The sequence below is a fragment of the Manis pentadactyla genome, chromosome Y (assembly GCF_030020395.1).
Source record: "Manis pentadactyla isolate mManPen7 chromosome Y, mManPen7.hap1, whole genome shotgun sequence".
NCBI classification, from domain to species: Eukaryota; Metazoa; Chordata; class Mammalia; order Pholidota; family Manidae; genus Manis; species Manis pentadactyla.
In genome coordinates, this window is record NC_080039.1 from 35,306,677 (window position 1) to 35,324,698 (window position 18,022).

An 18,022-nucleotide genomic window follows, 5' to 3' on the forward strand; every position below is an offset into this window, starting at 1 on the left:
ACTCTTGAGCAATGAAGACACAACTATGGAGTTCACCTTGCCAAATAGCCCAGTTTCCCTGGCAAGTAAAAAAATGCTCCACCTCCCCAATACTAAGGGTAATAAAAACAACACATATATCTTGATAATATATTCATTTACTATTATCAAGGGGTGTAACCAGACCATTGCTCCTTCAATGCTGCTGTCATCCTAACAGCAGCTACGATACATTTTCTAAAATGCATGGAATTATTTTTGGCAGATGGTCACCAAGACCAGGAGGGATTGTGCACAGCAATTCCATACAGTGGTTCTGATTACATCAAGTTATCTTTTGCATGAAACATCTCCTGATACTTCACAAAGAGATCGGCTTGCTCCAATCCAGGTATCGTCTGGGAGACTGATGGAAATATTTCTGTGGGTCAGTGACTTCTAAGGCTGACATTGGGATATTTCCTTGACTAGAATGGTCTTAAGTGATACCCAAGGGTGCAAAAGATCAGAGACTTGTCTTTCTCTCTCTCGTGTGTCTCTGTGTGTTTGAGTCAGAGAGGAGGAGAGACCTTCAATGCCATTCATTTGGGTCAAGCAACCACCTGAGAGATATACTGTTACACTACCTGGGGAGGATGGCTTGGAAGACCATTGGTCCTACATAGTGTAGATTCTATTTTCATCTCACCCTGGACCATCTACGAACTGAATTCTTAGACAACATCTGTTGAAATTCTCCACAGAATTGCTACTTTTGAGCAGCACTTTGTTATTAAGCACTAGGTGTCAAAATGAAAATATTTGCAGCAGAGAGCATTTTACCAATTGTGTTCCTATCTTCACTGACGGGGTATTCTTCAGGACATTTTTGGTTTTAATGACTCAGAGCTTATGACTGGAATAACTTTCCTTCCCAGGAAGAACTGTTGGGAAATGGTTACTCACATAACAGAACACATGTCACTTTTTCCTTTGGCTGCCAGGAAGCTCATAAGTAAATTGTTTTTTAAAATCTCATCACTGTCTTTGACAGGGACATATTTATTTTAAGAGATTACAGGGGAAGAGGGTGGGTGGAAAAGTAAAAGTTTAAATACTCTGCCTTCTAAACTCTCCATTATGGTGAAATGACCTTTTAATGTTTCTGAGGAATTGCAAACACAATCAAAAGTAGGGAAAGTATTATACTGGATCCCCTGTGTACCCATTATGCTGAATAATTACCAGCCCAAGGGCAATCCTGCTTCATCTATCTCCATACCCATTCCCTTCCTACAATCCCCAAACTAATCTGCAGCTAATCCCAGATATAAGATGATTGCATTCAGTTGTTTACTTATATATTATTTTGTTATGCATCTTCTTCAGCAGTATGTACAGTACATGCAAAAACTGTGTGTTGGGGGTATGCACATGCATGAATACACAAACTCATGTTTTTTCCACATTCCCTCAACTTGTTCAACCATATTACTCAGTGTTTACACTTAAGTCCCAGCCTTGGGAACCAGCCCAGGACCATCGCTGGCTGAAGAATCCAATTGTCCAATCTTGCTATGGTGTTAATGGCCCCTTACCTGAACTTGTTCCTTTTCTTAATCCCTGGTGGCATTTTCCAGAAGGGAAAGATGCAATTTAAAAAAAAAGATGCATCTTGTTATTGAAATATTTGTAAAATGCTCCCAGGACCAGAGGAAGTCAATACTTCTTGTTTTCCCCCGTCATACCTGGAGCCAGTCGCTGGATTCACCAGTGAGGGGGGTGTTGTTTCCTTTGGGGATTCTGGGAGGGGATCCCATTCTGTGCCAGCATGACAGTTTGCCTACGTGGTTTCAGCTCACCTCTCAGAGGGGCACCTGGATGGGGCACTTCTACCTCAATCACCCCCTCAGGGCTCTATAAACCAAACAGGAGGCTCTTGTGGGGAACACACATTGGGTTCATAGTTTATATTCTTGCTAAATTAGTATTTGTGGTTCATCCATTTAGCAATTTGGGTTTTCTCCATTGGTGTGAGCTTGGCAGGGAGAAGCTATGGTGTGGCTCCTTCCAGAGGGAGAAGTAATGGACTGAGTTTTCCAAAAGGGGATGATGACTCAGACCAGGGAATGCCGTTGCAAGCTGCTTGGGGCTAGCTAGAGGAAAAATGGGAACTCTAGGGCCACACCCATTGCTGGGGCCTGTCAGTGGTGAAATCCTCTTACAGGAGGTTTTCAAGAAGGGGGGACCCTAATTTGCAGAGCATAAAGAGATAATGCCCATAGAATCCTACAGGACGGCTCTGAAGAAATAAGCATCATCCATTGCTTAAGGTTTTTCATTTCATCCTGAGTTCTACTCAAAGATGCAAAGCATGTCTTGGAAGAACATTTTCTGTAAAAGGCCACAGAGTAAATTCTTTTGGCTTTTTGGCCATACATATGGTCTCTGTTGCAACTCGAAGCAGTAAGCAGATGTAGATGACTATCTAGGCAAATGGCGTGGTTGTGTTCCATAAAACTTCATTCATGGACCTTCGTAATTGAATGTCACATCATTTTCAGGTGTCACAGAATATCATTCTTTTGACTTTTTCCAGCCATTTAAAAAAACGTGTCAATTATTCTTCACTAATGTACAAAAACAGGCAGCTTGCAAGAGGTAGCCCGTGGGCCACCGTTTCTCAACTCCTGGTCTCGATGACCTGCATTGCGTTTTTCCTGGGAAACAGAACAAGTAGGGCTGATATAGGAAGAGAGCTGTCAGAGGAGGAAGTGGCTCACGGGGTTATGGAAGCTGAGAAACGCCACAGTCTGCCGTCTGCAAGCTAGAACCTCCTTTCCGCGCACCTGCCCGCACAGGAGCACTTAAAGTCTCTGCTCTCTGGCCCAGGATACTTGGCACCTGGGACTCGCACCTGGCTCTAATTCTCCAGGTAGATCTACCCTCATTACACAGGAGCTGGGAGGTTGCTCTGGGCTATTGTGGGCATGCCAGGGACAGGACAGGAGCGCACCATCTAGCTGGCACCACGGGGCAGGCATCTGGTTCCCCTACGGATGCCGCAGGAGAGCCCTCCATCTGGTGCCGGCATCACGGGGCTGCAGAGCCGGTCAGGAGTGGTACTGCTTCTGCTCAGTGGTCCCATGAGGTGTGAGTGTTCCTCTTTACCCCATGGGCCCTGGGGCTATCATTCTTGTCTGTGAGCCATGCAACCTGGTCCTCTTTCCTGGGCCACTGCATCCCCTTCTAATAGGGTCTGTGTTCAGAAGATGCCCTCTTCCACGGTCCCAATCCTCCTAGCTCTCCCTAGGGGAGCAGCCACCCCATTTCTTTTCCACAATGGTTGGAAATAACAGTAAATAATGTTTCCTTCCTGCTCAAATCAACTAGATAAATAGATCAGATAGATGGATGGATAGATACATAGATAGATAGATAGATGATAGAAGATAGATAGATAGATAGATAGATGATAGATAGATAGACAGATGATAGATAGATGATAGATTGATAGATGATAGATAGATAGATAGATAGACAGATGATTGATAGATAGATAGATGATAGATACATAGGTGATAGATAGATAGATAGATAGATAGATAGATAGATAGATAGATAGATAGATGATAGATAGATAGATAGATAAATGATAGCTAACCAGGTAAAGAGAGAAAGATGATAGATGGATGGATGGATAGATGGGTAGATATAGATAGATAGATAGATGATAGATCATAAATCATTGCTAAACAGGAAGATAAAAAGATGACAGATTATAGATGAAAGAAAAATAGATGACAGATGAAAGACAGATGATAAATGTAGACCCTGATAGCAAAAGAGATACAGATAGAGATATCTCTGTGTGTCTTTATCTCTGTGTCTCTCTCTCTCTCCTCTGTCATCTCTATTTATGTTTCCATCTCCTAGTGTTTCTTTTTTCTCTGGAATACCCTAATACACAACCCAAAGGAGACACAATAACAGGAGCCCCAGAAAAGACAAACTGCCAGCACCCGTGGGGTTCAGGGTGGGGCTAATGCACATGACGTCCGTGAAAGATTCGAGCTCTTTCAATTAACACCTGGTGCCTTGTCTAGACAGGTCTTTGGTTTTACTGCATCTGAGCAGAGCCCCCTCCGCACGTGCATGGAATTTCTGACCAGCCTTTCTTGCACAATAATTCTAAATACCTGTGGTCTGTTAGCCAGGAGGTCAAGATAAGCAGCTTTTATGAAGAAATCTAAACCTCAGACTCCAAGTGGCATTTCCAGGCTCTTACGTCAGGTCTCACACTGTCAAGAGTGTCCTGAGGTTCACAGGGACTAAACAATCCTGCAGCCAAAATGCAGTTTTTAAAGTCGCATTTCCCCTGCCTCAAGAATGCTTTGCGTACCTTACAGCTCCAGCTATTCAGCAGGTGCCCTTTGGACGGTGAGGGAAGCCACCTCCTTTTACCAGGCTAGCGTGTCCGTGTGGACAACGGAAATTCCCAGCCGGTCGGCTCTGCCTAAAGCATTTTCCAGGAACCTGGAAGGTTGCTCTGGGCTGTCGTGGGCACGTCAGCGGCTCCAGCACGCAGCTGTGTGTTGGGTGGGCAGGCTGTCTACACTACTCAGCAACCTTCGCGTGCATTTTGTTTTTATTGCCTGGCACTCTGACGGGACAGCCACACACTTCATCAATCTGCCGCCTTCCTCCTACACACGGGTAACTCAGAAGTGAAGGCGCTGTGACCCCCGGTTGTATTTTACATCCAGCGCGATTGTCTTGTAGTCCCTTCCTGGTAATTTTCCCCTCGCCTGTGAACCAAGAAAACAAAGCACCACATTAACTAGACTTGCCCGTGTCTCTGCGGATGTGTGTTTGTTTCCATTACGCTGTGCATCCGTGCTCAAGCCTTCTTTGCAGGCGTATTGCCCATCTGACTCCCAGTCCGAAATTACCCACACGGGGTGCAAACTGTCTGGGGCATCCCGAGCTGCTGTGTGGCTAGATGCCACGCAAAGAGCCTCACCTTGTTGGGGACACTGCCTTCTGGTACATCGGCCTGCTCCCTTCTCGCTCCATCCAGAACTTTAAGATATACCAGAGTCGAAGATGATCTTAGCCATACTTTAACAAAAAAAAATGTATATTTTATAGGAGTCTTAGGTTGACAGCATAATGAAGAGCAAAGTGTAGACGTTCCTCAACGCCCATGGCCCCCCTCAGCACACACACAGTCTCCCCCATTATCAGACTGGCCTCTTTCCATTAGTCATTTGAATTTAACGTTCCTTTTACAGGGTCCTTTTGAAATGGGAGCTCTCACCAGAGTTTTACACTTCCGGCAAAAGATAAAGTCATGCATGTGCCTACTTATAGTAGAATGTCTAAATAAACATTCTGCGATCCCCTATGGGCATTTTTCTTTTCCTCAGAATCATCAACCAATAATTGCTTCCTTGGCCTGCTTACGTTTCTAAGCGGTCCTACTCTCCCCGTGTGGTAGCCGGGCAGAAATACAAATGCACAAATATTTAAGTGTATCCATTACCCACAACCTCCCACGTCACACTGCAGGTATTTCTCAATGTCTAGCCTCTTCGTGAAATATATAGGCGTGGGGACTCACCCAATTTAGTGTTTTGGAAATGTTCTATAAATGTTAAAAAGTGTCTCGCCAGCACGCATTCTTCCACACTCAGCTCACAAAATCCCGTCATCTCTTCCATGATCCCACCCTGGGTCCCTGCCACTGGCAGATGTCGCTTCTCGGGGCTCCACGGGGCTCTGGGTGAATGGCTGCATATAATGAGCTGCCATTCAATGATGTTGATGGGCAGCAGCCCAGCCAGGTGATGGAGAAGGAAGGCTGGGAGCATGTGGAGAGGGAATCCTTATGAGTCTTTGTATATGGCCCGGATTCTAGGGGAATGGGAGGTTTGGCCCAGAATGGCAGGTAACTTGGTCTTGGGGTATGAATATGGGATAGTCCACACTTTCAGCCGTCTGCTGCCTTCGGCATCGACGTGGCGGGTGGCCCGATTCTTAGACATCTCCCTGTAATACGAGCCCGCAAGCACGTCTGGGTTGGAGTTGAATAATGACAAGCCAAATCTGAACTTGTCAGCAAATCTGTGGAGCCAGACGTCGCTCGCTGTCTTCGGGAAGAGCTGAGGACTCCTGCTGCCACCCCGTTGACCGCACTTGCTCTGGCCACGGTGGAATGCGACCTGTCTTCTGAGAATAGATGGGCTCCTCTGAGACCCAGGGAACCACCAAGAAATGCACGAAGAATTTCTCCAGCAGTTGACACAGATGGTAAACGCACACCGAAAAATGATGGTTGGCCTCCAGCAGAGACAAATGCCTACTCAGGCCCATAGCATAGTGGCCACATTTTCCACCTTGTGACCATTTTGACGAGCTCCGCGATATGCTTTGCTTCAGAACTTTGAGAACTTTGACTTGCAATTCCTAATCCCCCTTCCTAAAACGAAAAAAAAATCCTCCAAATATTTTCCTCTTCTATGTAGAATTGCTCAAGGCAAAATCTGGAAGTCATTAATGATTGCTTCCCTTTTTTAGTCTCAATCCAAATAATGATACATCCTGTAGCGTCCACCAGCAAACCCGTCTCCTGGCCAGTGGCAGTGCTTGAATTTCTCCCTCCACGTGACGAAATAGCCTGCGTCTCCTTCTGACAGGTCCCTGGTGGGTCCTTTTTCTGTCCTACACTCAGCCGTTGCTCGGCACTAAAGCTGAAGAGGTTAATGTTATCAAACTCTTCATCAGCCGCCAGCACAAAGTAGGTGCTTCGGAATTGTTACTCATTATTATTCTAAGAATAATTAACTACCGGATGCATTTATCCTTCAGTTGTTAGCCCAATGTTGATTACCGTCTGAATGGTTTTACTGCTGCCTCAGAAGTGACCTGAGCATTCTCGTCATCAAACAGCGTGTAATGAGGATCTCAAGGTGCCCTGCAGTTACCGCAGTGTGTGGCTTTTAAAACTGGGATGATGTGGGTGAGTGGGATTTACATAAGAGGGCATCAGATGCGTGGCACCATGGGAAAAGTCCTGGGGATGGTTCGCCTGGAAGGAATTCACCTCAACAGCAACGCTGCGCTGCACGCCCCGTCTGTAGCATATGGGAGCTGGCTTCACGTCCATTGCTTTATCTTTCTATAAAAACAATGTTAAACAATCCCCACTCTAGTTCATGCACCACACGGTGATACACAACACCACAGATTATAGAGCACATTTCATTCTAGCTTTAGAAACCGGATGAACTGTCTCTCTCGAGCTTCAGTGAGCTGCACACCAGGGGCATGTGTAGAGTTTTCTTCACTGGATAATAGATGGATGCCAGGGTGCCCTGCTCGGGGCAGCTCCAGGAAGCAGAAGGAAAATGGGATGCCTGTATGAAACATCTGTCCAGCACCGCTCTCAAATGTTAGCATGCCCCCTTGGATTCTCAATGATTCCGACTCTAAGCCCCGGAGACGGCTCGATAACATCCATTTGCAGTGAGCTTCCAAATGATGCTTGATGTTCAGGGTGGTGGTCTGTGTGGTTGAGTGGGAAGGTCCCAGAGCTGTGTTACCTAACACAGTCGCCACCAGCCGCCTACAGCTAATACATTTAAATTATTTAAAATGTATGTATTTATTATTTTTCATCGCTGAGATAATGGGGGCAACCTAACTGTCCATCAGTAGATGAATGGGTGAAGAAGATACACACACACACACACACACACACACACACACACACACACACACACACAAAATGGCAAGTGACTCAGCCATAAAAAAAGAACGAGATCTTGTCACTTGTGACAACAGGAATGGACCTAAAGCCTATTGTGCCAAGTGAAATAAGTCAGACAAAGACAAATACGTAGTGATGTCACTTGTATGCAAAATCTAAAAAGCAAAACAAAATGAACCATCAAACAAAAACAAAGCAAAATAGACTCATAAGCACGGAGGACAAACTTGTTGTTTGCCAGAGGGGAGAGGGTAGGGTGTTAGGTAAACAGGCAAAAGGGATTCACTTCCCCTCTTCCCGCTGATAAAACCATCATGGAAATAAAAAGGACAGCTTAGGGAATATGCTCAATAATATCATGATATCTTTGTATATGGAAAAGAAGATAACTACACTTATGGTGACCATTTCCTAACAGAATTGTTAAGTCCCTATGTTGTATGCCTGAAACCCACCTAACACTGTATGTAAACTATACTTCCATTTAAAAACCCGAAGAAAAATAAAGTTGTGACCGACATTTGCTGTCATCTGCGAGGCATGAAATCATCACATTAAGAAGTCTGGGTATCTTGAGATAATGCTAACTGGTGACAAAGCAGAGACTGTCATTGAAAATTTCATTACCCATTATTTTCTTATTTTCTTACTCCATGGCTGAATACATGATCACAGTTTATTTATATTAAATAACTAGTCCCTCGCAGGGGATCTTTCCAAGTGGTGAGTGAGAGACCCAGGATCCTTCCAAATGGCTGCTCTGTCATCCCCAACACCTGCCTCCCGAGGGACCCTTCTTTTCCACCGCGGGTTGTTTGCTGTTGGTATTTCCATTGTTGCTGTTTGAATTCCGTGATGCTGACGCTGACTGTGAAAAGGCCTGTGCATTCTCATTCTCAGGAGGTCTCCACGGTGCACACCCTTCCACTCCCATCGCTTCGGCCAGAAGCCAACCGCACAGACACACTGAGCTGTTAAGACCACCTGGGCAATGGAGTCAAGCTGAAAAGAGAGGAAAATTGGTTTTGTATCCGTTTGCAGCCTCAACCATGGACTAAACTGTCTCTCTATAGTCTGTCGGACAATCAGAACAGTCATTCCCTGCTGCCGACTCTGCAACTTGGTGCAGTGCCTTTGGAAATCCGTGTGGCACTATCTCGTGAAACTCAACACCAGCCATAGGCCCTCGCTGGTTTGAACTGTACAGAAACACTTGCACACCTGTCCCAGGAGAAGCAGGTTCAAAGAGGTATTGTCTGTGATGGTGAAAACCTGCACGCACCCCACAGGTGTGTTGACAGAAGAATGCATATGTCAAGTGTGAAATAGTCACACAATGGAACTGTGTACAAAAGTGACATGAATCAATCACATCTACATGCAAGCGTATGGGTGAGTCTTAGACTGTTGAGTCTCCAGGGGCGGAGAAATGGCCTAGGTTCTTGAAGTGGATGGTGCATCCATGCTTATTTTCTTACTCTGTTTCATATTTGGTTTTTCCCCTACCTTCGTAGCTTTGCATGTTTCCTTTGAAGATCTGCAATGTTTCACACACGAAACAAGTTAGTTTTAGATGCATTCAGTCACTCCTGTGGGGTTTCCCACCCCGAAATAGGCTCCCATCCCTTTGACTGAAGAGTGTGTTCTCCAGGGCTGTTTTGTGCTGTGACCGTCCTTTGCAAAGCTGATGGCTCAAGGAGTAGACACCTGACCCCAATTACGTCCTACAGCCGTGTCCATACCGTAACTCTTGTCCCGCTTGTATCTCAGTGAGCACATCCCTTTGCTGGCCCTCGGCACCAGAAATGCTCACCTGGAGTCTTCACCAGCTTCGCACGTGCCTCTGCTTTTGCAGTCACCCAGAGCTTCCTCTCTGCTACAGTGTCCTTGGAGTACCCCCAACAGGAGTCACTCAACCTTGACCCTCCGTTTGCAGCGTGTGACCTTCCTTTTAGTGTTTGGCGTCCCTCGTCCCTCTGTTCATCCTGCAGTCACTATGCAAACTGAGAGGGAAGGGGGTGTCTCTCCATTTTTCCCTGTCCTGCCCCCAAATGTGCCTGTGTCCCCCACTGAATACCGTGGGGTGTTTGCTACCCAGTACCAGGCATTAGAAGCACAGCCCAATGAAGAGCTGTGGATGCTGTTGTGTCTGTGAGCTCAAGGGTCCATGGCTGAGGTGGGGTCCCCAGAAAGCAGAAAGCAAATGAGGGGGTGCAGCCCTGAGGGAGGGAGGGAATGGGAATGAGAAGGAGAGGAGGGGCAGAGAGAGTGAGGACTGTCCTCACCATCGGGCAAGCGAGGCTCATTGCTCTGTCTCTGAAACCTCCTCCCCAGGCACAGAAGGAGCTAAGTCTCAAGATGAACCTTCACACAGAAGAAAGGAGGAGAAATTATGTGCTGGCTGACACCTGACTGCCAAGGGTCAGACACCCCCTCCCATGGGGGGCTTCAACCTGCCTGTGTTTCTGGGCAATCATATCTCAGCTCAAAGGGAAGCCTGAATATGTTTGCATACATATGTGTGTATGTGTGAATATGTGAATACATACATATTCTCTAGAGAATACCTAATATTTAATATTAGATAGAAGATATACATAAGATAATGTGTTATGTTATGCAAAAGATACATGTGAGTATACATATTACATATATAGATGAGTCTATGTGTATATGTGTGAATATGTAAATATATATATATTCTCTGGAGAATATGTAATAGTCAATATTTTATATTACATATAAGATGTACATAAGATGACATGTTACATATTGTGCAAAAGATACATGCAATGCATGTATATATTACACACATAATATCATGTGAGTCTATATGTATGTATGTATTATATATAATATACATCATTATATAGATGTACCCATATATATGTTTGTCTTATGTAATAATATATGTGTGTGTTTATCTTAGTCTGTTTGGGCTGTGAAAATGCCACAGACTGGGTGGCTTATAAACAGCAGACATTTATTTTTCTCAGTTCTGGAGGCTGGGGGTCCAAGATCAAGGTGCCAGGAGATTGGGTGTCTGCTGAGAACCTGTTCCCTGGTTCATGAATGGCCGACTTCTCCGTGTCCTCACGTGGAGGAGGTGGGGAGGGAGCTCTGGGGGGGTCTCTTTATAAGGGCACTAATTGCATTCACGAGGGCCCCACCCTCATCACATACTCCCCTCCCAAGGACCCCACCTGCTAATACCGTCCCTTCGGGGGTTAGCTCTTCAACAGGTGGACATTGGGGGATCACAGACATGCAGAGCATTGTAATGTATTTGTAAAGAGATTTGCTTTAGGGAATTGTCTCCTGTGGTTATGGAGGCCAAGAAGCCCCACACCTGTAGTCGGCAGGCCGGAGACCCAGCAGAGCCGTGGTGTGATCTCCAGTCTGAGTCTGAGGCCAGGGGAAGACAGCTGGCCCTGTTCCAAGACACGCAGACAGAGGATCTCCTTGTTCTTCGTGGGAGGGCAGGTCCTTTTGTCCATGGAGCCCCTCAACTGATTGGATGTGGCCCACCCAGCTTGGGGAGTGCCATCCGCTTTACTCAGTCTACCCGTTCAGATGCTCAACCTCACCCTCACAGACACACCCAGAATCGTGTTTGACTAAATTCCTGGGCACCCCATGGCCCAGCCCATTTGACCCACAAAATGAACCATGATGATGTCTACATGTGTGTGTGTGTGTGTGTGTGTGTGTGTGTGTGCAAGAAGCATTGGACTAGCACCCAAGAAAGGACACTGCAAATTTTGCTGCAAAATGTGCATTGTCATAATATTCTACAGTCATCCTGAAGCAACATTTGTAATGTCCTGTTGAGAGGAAGATCAGAAAAAGATGCCCGTCTGGTGACTGTGTGATGACCACGATGTCTGGGGCTGCAGCCACGGCGGAAATGAATGGTTCCCTTTAAACAATCTGTAGGCTGCGTGAAAAACAAAACTGACAGCTACCACTGATTGATAGGGCAGGAGGTGTTCTCATTCTCTTTCTCAAAGCAGCCACTGCAACCGGAAAACACATGCCATGCATACGATGCTTCAGATTCTTTTCCCTTGGAATGCTGGGGGTTTATAACTGTGTGCATCAAGTCCAAGGAACAACCAAATAATCTTATTTGCAGGAGATTGAACAAATAGGGCTCACGATCAATGAAGACAAAAAGCACAAGTTGCAAGAATCTTTGTGCAGGCTATAGACACACAGTCTCCACAATATGCCTTAGAACTGTATATATTTATGAGAAACAAGCCTCACCACGACTCTAATATTTCAAACCAGAGCATGTCTGGAGAACCTAAGTATGCCTGTTTCCCAGTAACAAACACCTAATTAGATCGCATGGAATGGTATACTTGTAAACAACCCTGTAGTGAGATACACCGCAGAATGACTCAACACGGCTTGCTCAACTTCCCTGTTGGGCAACTGACATTCAATTTCATTTACAAAATGTTGCACTCAAAATTTGTCATGGAAGAATCAAGACTGGAGTTGAATTTTAAAAAAAATTTGGACTGTTCCTTGACTGCTAGACAGAATTATGGGCTAGATCCTATCAGCCTACATGACCTTGTTCAGAGGCAGCTCAGCCCTGAAGAATTGGCCCCAGGGTTTAAGAAGGTTCTAGCTCGTTAATCCATGTGTATTAATGAGTATCACTATATTAATATTAATGTTAATTTCTTGTAGTAGATGCTGAAGCATAAAGATGTTCTACAATGCCTTTACTTCCCCCAATTGCATCTAAGCATAGCTTAGCTGCCCACAAATTTTTTAAAAAGTGGGGAGACAAGAGAGAACACAAGACCCCAGAACATCTAGATCTGAATATCTAGCTGATATGCTGAATACCCAAGACATTCGTAGATCTTTTGATCTCTATCCAGAGCAGATAAGATGGTTCCCAATGAACGATGCCGGCCACCTTATAAAGCCAAGAGGCAGAGACACACACCCTGTCCAACAAACATGAACACTTGATAGGCAGAAAGTATTTGTACAGAGTGTGAAGAAGGCTGTATATCCTGCAGAGGACTTCGCAAATGTTATGCCTGCACAGTGAAATCTCTTGGAAGGGCCATCTTTGAATTTCTGCTGAAACACCAGCAGAATTGTAGAGTTACTATATTCAGGCACGGAAATGTCATTAAGGATGTCATCATGGTCATTGTACTCAGAATTTAGAAGCCATTCTGGTTTCTGAGTGTGATGTACATATATTGGATGTTCATGTATTTCTCACTGAGGCCAAGGCACATGTATGGAACATCTTCTGATACCTGCTCCTCTTCGTGCTTGGATATCTGACACAGATCTCAACAGCATTTATGTCTGAAACGTTGTGTCCTATTTATTACACCTGCTCCTTCCTGATCTTGCATTTCTGAGTAAAGGACATGACCACTGAGTCAACTGTTTAAGGGCAAAACCCAAGACCCGTTCCTGATTTGTCTTCTTCCTTCCATTATCCTCAGAGAAACTTCCAATTCATTAAATAATACCTCTGCCTCCAAAAGCCATTCTGAACCTGCTCATGTCCTTCACCCCCAGTAAAGCCACTCATCCAATCCATCCCCATCGCTTACCTCATCCATACAATAGCCACCTGGATGGGTTTATGCTTCCATGATCACACCCATAACATGCTCTCTCCTCACCAGCCACAGGATGTTGAAGAATGTACACCAGAGCATTCCACACTCAATTACACACACACACACACACACACACACACACACACATGACTTCTCATCACATTTAGGATAAGATCGGGTCTCCTTCTCAGACACTACATGGCTATGCATTCTTGGATCCCACTGTCTTGCCAACCTGTTTTACCAGGTGTTTTCCATGCACTTCTCTGGGTGGGGATAATCCAGCTCTTCAAAGGATGGGTCTTAAGATTCCTGGATCAGCCTAAGTGTCACCTAATTCACAGGTGACCACCACACCTTTCTCTTGAATGCAACCAGCCAAGACTTACATCATGGCCAAGAATGGTTGGAACCACAAAACCGCATGGTACTTCACCACGATGTAAGCTTTTCTTACCAGGTGTGTGGCGTCAGTAGGTGTTCTGCCCCTTGTCATGTAAAAGGAAGTCACTCAGCATAATGGCCTCTTTAATCTACACATGAGATAAATTGTCAATAGCTTACAGATCATTGATGAATGGTGATTCATTTATGAATTGCCATTAATGGAGAGTCAATATAAACTTTGCCTATGCAGAGGTTTCCTCTCTGCAGTCAGTAGGCACTGAAGGATTTGAATGAGTTGACATGGGGCTTGCCTTTGAGCTCTACGTTGGAGCAGGGAGAAGAGAAACAGCTGTAAAATGCAGAGACATAAATTGTCCCTTGGGCTTCCTTAAATTGCAGGATGAGTGAAACTTGATGTATTATGAGTATGGCTAATGCAGAGATAGTTGCGGTTAAGACAACCTTTCCCATATATGGGGGAAAAAATTTCAAACTTTTAGAGTAAATGTATGTGTAAATATGGGCCAAGACCTATCAGCGCTGCTGTGAGGTTTCCACAAGTCTCATTTTGAAAATGCAATCACGTATTGGGGGAGCATGTTCCTTGAACCACATACGGAGAAATAATGGCCCCCTCCCATCCCTCTGGCCTGCGGTCTGGCACACAGGTTTTGGCACATAAGAGAAGCATTTATTTTTCTGTGTAATGATAAGAAGGAGGAGAAATTCAGGACCTCACTGATTGACCAGAGCAGTGAGAAAAATAAATCTGTGTCCTGGTTGTATAGCGTCTCCCCAGAATTCACGTTCTCTTGGAACTTCAGAATGTCACTCTGGAAATAGGGTCTTTGCAGGTATAAGAGATCAGACTGGAGGAGGCTGGAACCCTAAATCCAAGGACTAGTGTCTTAAGAGTGATGAGAAGACGTAGTGGCATGCACGTGACTGCGGAGCAGAGATTGGAGCAATGCATCTACACATCATGGACTTGCAAGGATTGCGTGCAGCCTCCAGAAACTAGGAGAGAGAGGCAGGGAGCATATCCACCCCTGGAACCTCCAAAGGAACCAATCCTGTTGACGCCTTGCTCGCGGACTTCTGGCCACCTGATCTGGGGAAGAATATAGATCACTGTTTTCAACAACACGGCCTACGGCATTTTGTTAGCAAAGCCGCAAGAAATGGATACACTCAGTGTCGCTGATAAACTGTGTTAGGGACAGAGTGCACCATCTGCAAATTTTGCAACCTTTCAGGCACATCTTATGCCGGAGATTCCCAGGAGGAGTAGGTGACATAAAAACTGCGGGAAGTACCCCAAAATATCAGGTGCCACCAAGTCCTCATCCATGCCACAAGTCTGCGATGGCTTTCTCTAAATGACCCTGTAAAATTCCTTTGAGCCTATAATTCAATCTATTTTTTTATTCATAAGAAACGTAAAACTTCTTCACCCGGGGCCTGGAGACACTGCCCCTCCCACAAGCTGGAAAAGTGTAGAAACAAGAAATTGAGCTCCTGATATCAGCTGCTGCCAAACCCTAGAGATAAATCATCCCTGAACTCAGGCCCACAGACACTCATCAGGAAATTAAACTTTTATCTTGTGTGTCTCTCACTGCCAAATGTTCTTGAGTAGCAATTAAGGCTGAGTTTGTAGAGTGAACATTCTAGGGAGGAGATGACCAGAATGTTTTCAAGACCAAGCACGGGGGATACAGTCTGGTCCTTTCCGTGTAGAGGTGAGCGGGGGTGGTTGGAGCAGGATGTCTTTGTGAAGCCACGATGGATTTCACATCGGGGAGATCTCCTTCGTTTCATCCAGTAGAAGGGTTGGCATCAGTCATCTGCCCCATCGCCACCCTCCTCCTGTTTATGCTTTTCCCCATTCGCTGGGTCTCAGCCCACCTAGTCTGCCTTCTCCCCCAATTATTCCACCATAATAGTAACCTTGAGCAGCCCATCAGCCGAAATGCGTCTAAAAGCAATGGACTGTTCAATCTTTTTACTGAGCCCACAGCTGCTATAACTGTTCCTTGAAATACTCCTAGAATTTAATGATTGTTCTGGAATGAACTGTGTCCCCCCCAATCCACATGTTGAAGTCTTTACCCCCGAAACCTCAGAGCAGGGCTGCGTTTGGACATGGGGTCTTTAAAGAGGGGATTAAGGAATATGAGGTCACCACAATGAGGCTGTGGTCTGGTAAGACTGTTGTCCTGGTAAGGAGAGGGGATCAGGACACAGACACACACACAGGGATGACCCCCTGAGGACGCAAGGGGAGGACAGCGTCCACACACCCAGGGGGGAGGCTCAGGAGGAGCAGCCCCACCCACACCTGGACCTCAGATTCCAACCTCCAGGTACCTGGACATATAAATGTGGCATTCAAGTTGCCCTGAATGGGGTTTATTTTTAGGGCGGCCCTAGGCAACTAGAATTGGGATATTATTCTACATTCTTTCTCCGATTGCTCCATCAGCTTTGTCATTTGGCAGAGTTATCCTGCTTGCTAAATGTTGCAGTTGGATTTTAAATATGCCCCAAGGAAGATTTACAGCACTTGTTGCAAACACTCATGAGCCCACCATTCATCTTAAGGGGTAGGACGTATCAGTGTCCTCTAGGACATCCGTGGGGTGTTCGTGACTTTGCTGTGGCTCTGATTCTTTCTCTGCACAATGCCCTCATCACCCACAAGATCAATTACCTCGTACTCATCCATGATTCATATATATTCACATATATTTTGTGAAATCTATATTCCCATATGTCCATATTAATACATATACGTATATGTTCATATGTGATATTCATGAATACATGAATGTGGACATACATGAATATGAACACATGCAATTATCAGACTTTTCCCCTGTGCTTCTCATGATTTTCAATCTTCTCATGATTTTCAAACTTCTTGGTTCCAGAAACCCTTCCCATTACTAAAAATTATCAAGGACCCCAAAGAGCTTTTGTTTACGGGCATTATATCTGTGAATATTTATCACATGAGGGACTAAAAGTGAGAAGTTAAAAACACAGAAATTCATTTTAAAGTAATAAAAATAATCTACCTCTATGGAAAATCAATGTTCTTCTCAAAATAAAAAATAAATAGGGAGCCGAGCGGCATCGTTTGACATTTTTGCTAAAGTCTGGCTTAACTGAAGACAGCTGAGGTTGCGTATCAGATTTGGCATCGATCTGTTGCCAGTATGCTGTTTTGGTTAAAAAATATATGAAAAATATTGAGCCTCACACAGATGTGTAGTTGGAAGAGGTAGGCATGTTTTTACAGACTTTTTAGATCATATGGATATACTTCTTGAAGGCTACACTGAAGTTTGGTTGGTGGCGGTTTCTTGACTGTGACATCATATCAATCAAGCTTTCATGATCTGTCAGACTAAAACCCCATGGCTGTCCCTCACACTTTGAGGCATCTTTTACCCACATGTGACTCTACGGCCTCACACATAGGGCATTTGCAAAATATCAGTGGCTGAGTTTAAACATATTCCAGACACTGATATTTTGTCATAAGATACGGGGGGAAAAAAAATCACATATACCGTGATCAGTTGTGCAGAGATCCTAAGTATTAGGAATCTATCAAGCTCACAGGAAGAGAAGAGAATGCAAAAGGATTCAGGGAGTGAAGTCCCATTCGTGGCAGTTCAGATCCTACAAGCCTATAGTATCAGAGGGCCTCAAAGAAGCCATCTTCCAGCTGTGGAAACAGGCACTGGGGTGAGGAAATGATGAAATAAAACACTATGGGAGGCAGAACCCTACCTGCCCACCTGCAGTACACACACCTCCTCTTCGCTCCACCAAGCTCTAATCTAGGGGCCTCTGGGAAGGATTTCATGGATGCAATAATTGTCCAAAATCAGTCCACCTTAACAAAAGGTCTGGGTGGGCCTGACCTAATTGTGAGCCCCTAAAAAAAAAAAAAAATGGGAGTCTAAGACATGCAAAGTCAGAGACATTCAGAACATGAAGGGTGTTCCATGCAAAGGGGATTCTCTATTGGCCTGTAGAAATTTGTGCTAGTGAATGCATGTTGTTTGGAGCTGCTAAGTTTGTGGCAATTTTTAAGGCGGCAGTAGGAAATTATCTGAGCAGTTTTGCAAATGCTTTCTAGGAAGGAAATTTGGGGCATTTGACCGGGATACGGAAGGAACCTGAAGCAAGTAGATCGGAGCCTACTAGTTGTTAATGGAATTGTGTTTTTAAAGCAACAAGGAGTCCATGACTATATTCCGTTTCCAAAGTTGCATTAGCAGAA